At 30.4% G+C, this 13,721-nt stretch overlaps 1 protein-coding gene across 1 annotated transcript in view; it reads right to left on the bottom strand.

The window, feature by feature from the left end:
• LOC141167413 (extracellular calcium-sensing receptor-like) overlaps window positions 1-13,721 on the bottom strand; it is a 113,705-nt gene that overhangs the window by 38,318 nt on the left and 61,666 nt on the right. The gene's annotated exons all lie outside the window — the stretch shown is intronic.

Below are 13,721 nucleotides of genomic sequence, written 5' to 3'. Positions count from 1 at the left end.
AACTACTTTAATTCTGCCTCGAATATACAAGAATATAACTACTATAAACTGACCCTATGTACAAGATTCTGACCACTATAATACTGTTCGTACGTACAAAAACATAACTACTATAATACTGACCATATATGCAAGAATATATCTACTATAATACTGATCATATGTACAAAAATATAACTACCATAATACTGTCCCGTATGTACAAGAATATAATTATTATAATTCTGCCCTCTATGTACAAAAATATCACTGCTATAATACTGCTCCTATATACAAGTATATAACTACTATAATAATGCCCCCTATGTACAACAATATAATTACAATATTGCTGCTTCCTATATACCAGAATTTAACTACTATAATACTGTCCCCTATGTACAAGAATATAACTATTATAATACTGCCCCCTATGTGCAAGAAAATAACTAACTACTACAATGGTGTTCTTATGTAGAAGAATATAACTACTATAATGTTGCTTCTATGTACTGGAACATAACTACTATAATACTGCCCTATGCACAATTGTATAACTACTATAATACTGTCCCTATGTACAACAATATAACTACCATAATACTGCTTCTAATATAAAAGAATATAACTAATATAATACTGCACCTATGTACAAGCATATAACTACTATAATACTGCCCCTATGTACAACAATATAACTACTATATTACTTCTTCCTATGTACATGAATATAACTACTATAATACTGCTCACTATGTACAAGAATATAACTACTATAATACTGCTCCTATGTACAAGAATATTACTACTATAATACTGCCCCTATGTACAAGTATATAACTACTATAATTCTGCCCCCTATGTACAACAATATAGCTACTATATCACTGCTTCCTATATACAAGAATATAACTACTATAATACTGCCCCTATGTACAAGAATATAACTACTGTAGTAGTGCCCCCATATACAAGAATATAGCTACTATAATACTGCCCCCTATGTACAAGAATATAGCTACTATAATACTGCTCCTAAGTATAACAATATAACTACTATAATACTGTCCCTTATGTACAAGAATATAAATACTATGTTACTGCCCCTATGTGCAAGAATATTACTGCTGTAATACTGCTCCTATTTACAAGATTATTACTACTATAATACTGCCTCACATATACATGAATATAACTACTGTAATACTGACCCTATGTACAAGAATATGACTACTATGATACTGTTGATGTGTACAAAAATACAACTACTTAAATACTGCTCCTATGTAGAAGAATAAAACTGCTATAATGCTGCTTCTATGTACAGGAATATAACTACTATAATACTACCCTATGTACAATAATATAACTACTTTAATACTGCCCCTATGTACAATTGTATAGCTACTCTAAAACTGCTTCCTATATAAAAGAATATAACTGCTATAATACTGCCCTTATGTACAACAATATCACTACTATAATACTGCCCCATATATACAAGAATATAACTACTATAATACTGACCCTATGTACAAGAATATGACTACTATAATACGGCCCATATATGCAATAATAAAACTAGTATAATACTTATCCTATGTACAAGAGTATAACTACCATAATACTGTCCTGTATGTACAAGAATATAATTATTATAATATTGCCCTCTATGTACAACAAAATAACTACCATAATACTGCCCCTTATGTACAAACATATAACTACTATTATACTGACCCTATGTAAAATACCACAACTACTATAATAATGCCCCTCATGTACAAAAACCTAACCAATATAATACTGCTCCCTAAGAACAAGAATAGATCTACTTTAATACTACCTCCTATGTACAGGAATATAACTACTATAATACTGCTCCTTTACACAAGAATACAACTATTGTAACACTGCCCGTATGTACAAGAACATATCTAACATAATACTGCTCCCTAAGTACAAGACTATATTTACTTTAGTACTGCCCCCTATGTACAAGAATATAACAACTATAATACCACTTCCTATGTTCAAGAATACAACTCCTATAATGCTGCTACTATGAACAAGATTATAACTACCATAATACTGTCCCGTATGTAAAGAATATAATTATTATAATACTGCCCCCTATGTACAACAAAATAACTACTATAATACTGCCTCCTTTGTACAAGAATATAACTACTATAATACTGCCCCCTATGTTCAAGATTATAACGACTATAATACTGCCCCTATATTCAAGTATATAACTACTATAATACTGATCCTATGTACAAGAATAAAACTATTATAATACTGCTCCTTTCAACAAGAATATAACTACTATAATACTGCCTCCTATGTACAAGAATAGAACTACTATAAAACTGCTCCTAAATTCAAGAATATAACTACTATAATACTGCCACCTATGTACAAGAATATAATCACTATAAAACTGCCCTATGTACAAGAATATATCTACTACAATGCTGCCCCCTATGTACAAGAATATAACTACTATAATACTGCTCCTATGTAAAAGAATATAACTACTACAATACTGCCCCCATGTACAAGAATATAACTACTATAATACTGCCTCCTATGTACAAGAATATAACTACTATAATACTGCCCCCTATGTACAAGAATATAACTACTATAATACTGCCCCTATATACAAGAATATAGCTTCTAAAATACTGCTCCCTATATACAAGAATATAACTACTATAATAGTGCCCCTATGAACATGAATATAACTACTATAATACTGCTCCTAAGTATAACAATATAACTACCATAATACTGCCCCTATGTACAAGATAAAAAGTAATATAATACTGCCCCTATAGACAATAATATAGCTACTAAAATACTGCCACCTATATGCAAGAATATAACTACTATAATAGTGACCCTATGAACATGAATATAACTACTATAATACTGCTCCTAAGTATAACAATATAACTACTATAATACTGTCCCTTACGTACAAGAATATCAATACTATGATACTGCCCCTATGTGCAGTAATATAACTACTATAATACTGCCCCCTATGTACAAGAATATAACTACTACAATACTGCCCCTATGTACAAGAATATAAAAACTTTAATACGGCCTCATATATACATGAATATGACCACTTTAAAACTGACCCTATGTACAAGAATATGACTACTATAATACTGTTGATATGTACAAGGACACAACTACTATAATGCTGCTCCTATATACAGGAATATAGCTACTATAATACTGCCCTGTGTACTATAATATAACTACTATAATACTGCCCTATGTACAACATTATAACTACTCTAATACTGCTTCCTATATAAAAGAATATAACTGCTATAATACTGCCCCTATGTACAAGAATATAACTACTATAATACTGCTTGCTATGTACAACAATATCACTACTATAATACTGCCTCATATATACAAGAATATAAATACTATAATACTGACCCTATGTACAAGGATATGACTACTGTAATACTGTTTCTATGTACAAGAATATAACTGCTATAATACTGCCCATATATGCAATAATATAAATATGATAATACTTCTATGTACAAGAATATAACTACCATAATACTGTCCTGTATGCTTAAGTATATAATTATTATAATATTGCTCCTTATGTACAACAAAATAACTACTATAATACTGCCTCCTATGAACACGAATATAACTACTATAATATCGCCCCTTATGTACAAGAATATAACTACTATAATACTGCCCCTATGTAAAATAACATAACTACTATAATAATGCCCACCCATGTACAAGAATCTAACCAATGTAATACTGCTCCCTAAGTACAAGAATAGATCTACTATAATACTACCTCCTATGTACAAGAATGTAACTACTATAATACTGCTCCTATACACAAAATATAACTACTGTAATACTGCCCGTATGTACAAGAACATAACTAACATAAAACTGCTCCCTAAGTACAAAAATATATTTACTTTAATACTGCCTCCTATGTTCAAGAATATAACTATTATAATACTGCCCCCTACGTACAAGAATATAACTACTGCAATACTGCTCCTATCTAGAAGGATATTTCTACTATAATGCTGCTCCTATGTACTGGAATATAACTACTATAATACTGCCCTATGTACAATAATATAATTACTATAATACTGCCCCTATGTACAATTGTATGACTACTATAATACTGTCCCTATGTACAACAATGTAACTACTCTAATACTGCTCCTATGTACAAGTATATAACTACTATAATACTGTCCCCTATGTACAAGAATATAACTACTATAATACTGCCCCCAATGTACAACAATATAACTACTATATTATTGTTTCCTATATAGTAGAATATAACTAATATAATACTGCCCCTGTGTACAAAAAAATAACTATTATAATACTGCTCCTATGTACAAGAATATAACTACTATAATACTGCCCCTATATGCAAGAATATAGCTACTAAAATACTGCTTCCTATATACAAGAATATAACTACCATAATACTGCCACTATGTACAAGAATATAAGAACTATAATACTGCCCCTATATACAAGAATATAGCTACTGTAATAGTGCCCCTATGTACAAGAATATAACTACTATAATACTGCTCCTAAGTATAACAATATAACTACTATAATACTGTCCCTTATGTACAAGAATATCAATACTATGATACTGCCCCTATGTGCAAGAATATAACTATTATAATACTGCCCCTTTGTACAAGAATATAACTACTATAATGCTGCCTAATATATACAAGAATATAACTTCTATAATACTGACCCTATATATAAGAATACGACCACTATAATACTGTTCCTATGTACAAAAATATAACTACTATAATACTGCCCATATATGCAAGAATATAACTACTATAATACTGCTCATATGGACAAAAATATAAGTACCATAATACTGTCTTGTATGTACAAGTATATAATTATTATAATACTGCCCTCTATGTACAACAAAATAACTATTATTTTACTGTTCCCTATATACTAGAATATAACTACTATAATACTGCCCCTTTGTACAAGAATATGAATACTATGATACTGCCCCTATGTGCAAGAATATAATTATTATAATACTGCCCCTTTGTACAAGAATATAACTAATATAATGCTGCCTAATATATACAAGAATACAACTTCTATAATACTGACCCTATGTACAAGAATACGACCACTATAATACTGTTCCTATGTACAAAAATATAACTACTATAATACTGCCGATATATATGCAAGAATATAACAACTATAATAGTGCTCATATGGACAAAAATATAAGTACCATAATACTGTCTTGTATGTACAAGTATATAATTATTATAATACTGCCCTCTATGTACAACAAAATAACTATTATATTACTGTTCCCTATATACTAGAATATAACTACTATAATACTGCCCCTTTGTACAAGAATATAACTATTATAATACTGCCTCATATATACAAGATTATAACTTCTATAATACTGACCCTATGTACAAGAATACGACCACTATAATACTGTTACTATGTACAAAAACATAACTGCTATAATACTGCCCATATATGCAAGAATATAACTACTATAATACTGCTCATATGTACAAAAATATAACTACCATAATACTGTTCCGTATGTACAAGAATATAATTATTATAATACTGCCCTCTATGTACAACTCAATAACTACTATAATACTGCCTCCTATGTACAAGAATATAACTATTATAATACTGCCCCTTATGTACAAGAATATAACTACTATAACACTGCCTCCTATTTTCAAGAATATAACTACTATAATATTACTACCTATGTACCGTGCAAGAATATAACTACTATAATTCTGCCCCCTATGTACAACAATATAATTACTATATTGCTGCTTCCTATATAACAGAATATAACTACTATAATACTGTCCCCTATGTACTAGAATAAAACTATTATAATACTTCCCCCTATGTACAAGAAAATAACTAGTACAATAGTGTTCTTACGTAGAAGAATATAACTACTATAATGTTGCTTCTATGCACTGGAACATAACTACTATAATACTGCCCTATGTACAATTGTACGTATAACTACTATAATACTGTCCCTATATACAACAATATAACTACCATAATACTGCTTCCTATATAAAGGAATATAACTACTATAATACTGCCCCTATGTACAAGTATATAACTACTATAATACTGCCCCTATGTACAACAATATAACCACTTTATTACTGCTTCCTATATACAAGAATATAACTATTATAATACTGCTCCTATGTACAAGAATATAACTACTATAATAGTGCCCCTATATACAAGAATATAGCTACTAAAATACTACTCCCTATATACAAGAATATAACTACCATAATACTGCCCCTATGTACAAGAATATAAGTACAATAATACTGACTCTATGTACAAGAATATAGCTCCTAATATACTGCCACCTATATACAAGAATATAAATACTATAATAGAACCCCTATGTACAAGAATATAACTACTTTAATACTGCTCCTAAGTATAACAACATAACTACTATACTACTGTCCCTTATGTACAAGAATATAAATACTATGATACTGCCCCTATGTGCAAGAATATAACTACAATAATACTGCCCCTATGTAGAAGAATATAACTGCTATAATACTGCCTCATATATACAAGAATATAACTGCTATAATACTGCCCCTATGAACAAGAATATAAGTACAATAATACTGCCTCTATGTACAAGAATATAGCTCCTAATATACTGCCACCTATATATAAGAATATAAATACTATAATAGTACCACTATGTACAAGAATATAACTACTTTAATACTGCTCTTAAGTATAACAACATAACTACTAGACTACTGTCCCTTATGTACAAGAATATAAATACTATGATACTGCCCCTATGTGCAAGAATATAAATACTATAATACTGCCCCTATGTAGAAGAATATAACTACTATAATACTGCCTCATATATACAAGAATATAACTGCTATAATACTGTTCCTATGTACAAGAATATAACTACTTTAATACTGCTCCTCTGTACAAGAATATAACTACCATAATACTGCCCCCTATGTACAAGAATATAACTACTATAATACTGCTCCCTATGAACAAGAATATAACTATTATAATACTGCCCCCTATGTACAGTAAAATAACTACTATAATACAGCCTCCTATGCACAAGAATATAACTACTATAATACTGCCCCTTATGTACAAGAATATATCTACTATAATACTGCCCCCTATGTTCAGGAATATAACGACTATAATACTGTCCCTATATTCAAGTATATAACTACTATAATACTGCTCCTTTGTACAAGAATAAAACTTTTATAATACTGCTCCTTTGAAAAAGAATATAAAAACTATACTACGATCTCTTATGTACAAGAATATATCTACTATAATACTGCTCCTTTGAACAAGAATATAACTACTATACTACGATCTCTTATGTACAAGAATATAACTACTATAATACTGCTCCTATGTACAAGAATATAACTACTATAATACATCCCCCTATGCACAAGAATATAACTACTATAATACTGCCCCCTATGTACATGAGTATAACTACTATAATACTGCCTCCTATGTACAAGAATAGAACTACTATAATACTGCTCCTATGTACACGAATATAACTACTATAATACTGCCCCCTATGTACAAGAATATAACTACTATAATGCTGCCCCTATGTACAAGAATATAACTACTATAATACTGCCCCCTATGTACAAGAATATAACTACTATAATACTGCCCCCTATGTACAAGAATATAACTACTGTAATACTGCCCCCTATGTACAAGGATATAACTACTATAATATTGCTCCTATGTACAAGAATATAACTACTATAACACTGCTCCTATGTACAAGAATATAACTACTATAATACTGCCTCTATGTACAAGAATATAACTGCTATAATACTGCCCCTATGTACAAGAATATAACTGCTATAATACTGCCCCCTATGTACAAGAATATAACTACTATAATGCTGCCCCTATGTACAAGGATATAACTACTATAATACTGCCCCCTATGTACAAGAATATAACTACTATAATACTGCCCCCTATGTACAAGGATATAGCTACTATAATACTGCTCCTATGTACAAGAATATAACTACTATAATACTGCCCCTATGTACAAGAATATAACTGCTATAATACTGCCCCGATGTACAAGAATATAACTACTATAATACTGCCCCCTTTGTACAAGTATATCACTACTATAATACTGCCCCCTATGTACAAGAATATAACTACTATAATACTGCCCCCTATATACAAGAATATAACTACTATAATACTGCCCCTATGTAACAGAATATAACTACTATAATACTGCCCCCTATGTACAAGAATATAACTACTATAATACTGCCCCCCTATGTACAAGAATATAACTACTATAATACTGCTCCTATGTACAAGTATATAACTACTATAATACTGCCCCTATGTACAAGAATATAACTACTATAATACTGATCCTATGTACAAGAATATAACTACTATAATACTGCCCCGCTATGTACAAGAATATAACTACGATAATACTGTCCCTATGTACAAGAATATAACTACTATAATACTGCCCCTATGTACAAGAAAATAACTACTATAATACTGCTCCCAATGTACAAGAATATAACTACTATAATACTGCCCCTATGTACAAGAATATAACTACTATAATACTGCTCCCTATGTACATGAATATAACTACTATAATACTGCCCCTATGTACAAAAATATAACTACTATAATACTGTTCCTATGTACAAGAATATAACTACTATAATACTGCCCCCTATGTAGAAGAATATAACTACTATAATACTGCCTCTATGTACAAGAATATAACTATTATAATACTGCACCAATGTACAAGAATATAACTACTATAATACTGCCTCTATGTACAAGAATATAACTACTATAATACTGCACCTATGTACAAGAATATAACTACTATTATACTGCTCCCTATATACAAGAATATAACTACTATAATATTGCCCCTATGTACAAGAATATAACTACTATAATACTGCCCCCTATGTACAAGAATATAACTAATATAATACTGCCCCATATGTACAAGAATATAACTGCTATTATACTGCCCCTATATACAAGAATATAACTACTATAATACTGTCCCTATATACAAGAGTATAACTACTATAATATTGCCCCTATGTACAAGAATATAACTACTATAATACTGCCCCCTATATACAAGAATATAACTACTATAATACTTCCGCCTATGTACAAGAATATAACAACTATAACACTGCCACCTATATACAAGAATATAACTACTATAATACTGCCCCCTATGTACATGAATATAACTACTATAATACTGCCACCTATATACAAGAATATAACTACTATAATACTGTCCCCTATGTACAAGAATATAACTACTTTAATACTGCCCCCTATGTAGAAGAATATAACTACTATAATACTGCCCCCTATGTAGAAGAATATAACTACTATAATACTGCTCCTATGTACAAGAATGTAACTACTATAATACTGCCCCTATGTACAAGAATATAACTACTATAATACTGCCCCCCTATGTACAAGAATATAACTACGATAATACTGTCCCTATGTACAAGAATATAACTACTATAATACTGCCCCTATGTACAAGAATATAACTACTATAATACTGCTCCCAATGTACAAGAATATAACTACTATAATACTGCCCCTATGTACAAGAATATAACTACTATTATACTGCCCCTATGTACAAGAATATAACTACTATAATACTGCTCCCTACGTACATGAATATAACTACTATAATATTGCCCCTATGTACAAGAATATAACTACTATAATACTGTTCCTATGTACAAGAATATAACTACTATAATACTGCTCCCTATGTACAAGAATATAACTACTATAATACTGCTCCCTATGTACATGAATATAACTACTATAATACTGCCCCTATGTACAAGAATATAACTACTATAATACTGCCCCCTATGTACAAGAATATAACTACTATAATACTGCCCCTATATACAAGAATATAACTACTATAATACTGCCCCTATGTAACAGATTATAACTACTATAATACTGCCCCCTATGTACAAGAATATTACTACTATAATACTGCCCCCCTATGTACAAGAATATAACTACTATAATACTGCTCCTATGTACAAGTATATAACTACTATAATACTGCCCCTATGTACAAGAATATAACTACTATAATACTGATCCTATGTACAAGAATATAACTACTATAATACTGCCCCCCTATGTACAAGAATATAACTACGATAATACTGTCCCTATGTACAAGAATATAACTACTATAATACTGCCCCTATGTACAAGAATATAACTACTATAATACTGCTCCCAATGTACAAGAATATAACTACTATAATACTGCCCCTATGTACAAGAATATAACTACAATAATACTGCTCCCTATGTACATGAATATAACTACTATAATACTGCCCCTATGTACAAGAACATAACTACTATAATACTGTTCCTATGTACAAGAATATAACTACTATAATACTGCCCCCTATGTAGAAGAATATAACTACTATAATACTGCCCCTATGTACAAGAATATAACTACTATAATACTGCCCCCCTATGTACAAGAATATAACTACGATAATACTGTCCCTATGTACAAGAATATAACTGCTATAATACTGTCCCTATGTACAAGAATATAACTACTATAATACTGACCCTATGTACAAGAATATAACTACTATAATACTGTTCCTATGTACAAGAATATAACTACTATAATACTGCCCCCTATGTAGAAGAATATAACTACTATAATACTGCCACCTATATACAAGAATATAACTACTATAATACTGCCCCCTATGTAAAAGAATATAACTAAGATAATACTGCCACCTATGTACAAGAATATAACTACTATAATACTGCCCCATATGTACAAGAATATAACTACTATTATACAGCCCCTATGTGCAAGAATATAACTACTATAATACTGCTCCCTATGTACATGAATATAACTACTATAATACTGCCCCTATGTACAAGAATATAACTACTATAATACTGTTCCTATGTACAAGAATATAACTACTATAATACTGCTCCCTATGTAGAAGAATATAACTACTATAATACTGCCCCCTATGTACAAGAATATAACTACTATAATACTGCCCCCTATGTAGAAGAATATAACTACTATAATACTGCCCCCTATGTAGAAGAATATAACTACTATAATACTGCTCCTATGTACAAGAATGTAACTACTATAATACTGCCCCTATGTACAAGAATATAACTACTATAATACTGCCCCCCTATGTACAAGAATATAACTACGATAATACTGTCCCTATGTACAAGAATATAACTACTATAATACTGCCCCTATGTACAAGAATATAACTACTATAATACTGCTCCCAATGTACAAGAATATAACTACTATAATACTGCCCCTATGTACAAGAATATAACTACTATAATACTGCTCCCTATGTACATGAATATAACTACTATAATACTGCCCCTATGTACAAGAATATAACTACTATAATACTGTTCCTATGTACAAGAATATAACTACTATAATACTGCCCCCTATGTAGAAGAATATAACTACTATAATACTGCCACCTATATACAAGAATATAACTACTATAATACTGCCCCCTATGTACAAGAATATAACTACTATAATACTGCCACCTATGTACAAGAAAATAACTACTATAATACTGCCCCATATGTACAAGAATATAACTACTATTATACTGCCCCTATGTACAAGAATATAACTACTATAATACTGCTCCCTATGTACATGAATATAACTACTATAATATTGCCCCTATGTACAAGAATATAACTACTATAATACTGTTCCTATGTACAAGAATATAACTACTATAATACTGCTCCCTATGTACAAGAATATAACTACTATAATACTGCTCCCTATGTACATGAATATAACTACTATAATACTGCCCCTATGTACAAGAATATAACTACTATAATACTGCCCCCTATGTACAAGAATATAACTACTATAATACTGCCCCCTATATACAAGAATATAACTACTATAATACTGCCCCTATGTAACAGATTATAACTACTATAATACTGCCCCCTATGTACAAGAATATTACTACTATAATACTGCCCCCCTATGTACAAGAATATAACTACTATAATACTGCTCCTATGTACAAGTATATCACTACTATAATACTGCCCCTATGTACAAGAATATAACTACTATAATACTGATCCTATGTACAAGAATATAACTACTATAATACTGCCCCCCTATGTACAAGAATATAACTACGATAATACTGTCCCTATGTACAAGAATATAACTACTATAATACTGCTCCCAATGTACAAGAATATAACTACTATAATACTGCCCCTATGTACAAGAATATAACTACTATAATACTGCTCCCTATGTACATGAATATAACTACTATAATACTGCCCCTATGTACAAGAACATAACTACTATAATACTGTTCCTATGTACAAGAATATAACTACTATAATACTGCCCCCTATGTAGAAGAATATAACTACTATAATACTGCCCCTATGTACAAGAATATAACTACTATAATACTGCCCCCCTATGTACAAGAATATAACTACGATAATACTGTCCCTATGTACAAGAATATAACTGCTATAATACTGTCCCTATGTACAAGAATATAACTACTATAATACTGCCAATATGTACAAGAATATAACTACTATAATACTGTCCCTATGTACAAGAATATAACTACTATAATACTGCTCCCAATGTACAAGAATATAACTACTATAATACTGCCCCTATGTACAAGAATATAACTACTATAATACTGCTCCCTATGTACATGAATATAACTACTATAATACTGCCCCTATGTACAAGAACATAACTACTATAATACTGTTCCTATGTACAAGAATATAACTACTATAATACTACCCCCTATGTAGAAGAATATAACTACTATAATACTGCCCCTATGTACAAGAATATAACTACTATAATACTGCCCCCCTATGTACAAGAATATAACTACGATAATACTGTCCCTATGTACAAGAATATAACTGCTATAATACTGTCCCTATGTACAAGAATATAACTACTATAATACTGCCAATATGTACAAGAATATAACTACTATAATACTGTTCCTATGTACAAGAATATAACTACTATAATACTGCCCCCTATGTAGAAGAATATAACTACTATAATACTGCCACCTATATACAAGAATATAACTACTATAATACTGCCCCCTATGTAAAAGAATATAACTAAGATAATACTGCCACCTATGTACAAGAATATAACTACTATAATACTGCCCCATATGTACAAGAATATAACTACTATTATACAGCCCCTATGTGCAAGAATATAACTACTATAATACTGCTCCCTATGTACATGAATATAACTACTATAATACTGCCCCTATGTACAAGAATATAACTACTATAATACTGTTCCTATGTACAAGAATATAACTACTATAATACTGCTCCCTATGTAGAAGAATATAACTACTATAATACTGCCC

Source organism: Phyllobates terribilis, unplaced genomic scaffold, assembly GCF_046119375.1.
Source record: "Phyllobates terribilis strain yellow unplaced genomic scaffold, ASM4611937v1 Scaffold_11__3_contigs__length_659146591, whole genome shotgun sequence".
In the NCBI taxonomy this organism is placed as follows: domain Eukaryota; kingdom Metazoa; phylum Chordata; class Amphibia; order Anura; family Dendrobatidae; genus Phyllobates; species Phyllobates terribilis.
Note: the sequence above shows the minus strand (reverse complement) of the source record. Positions and strands in the feature narration are given on the sequence as shown.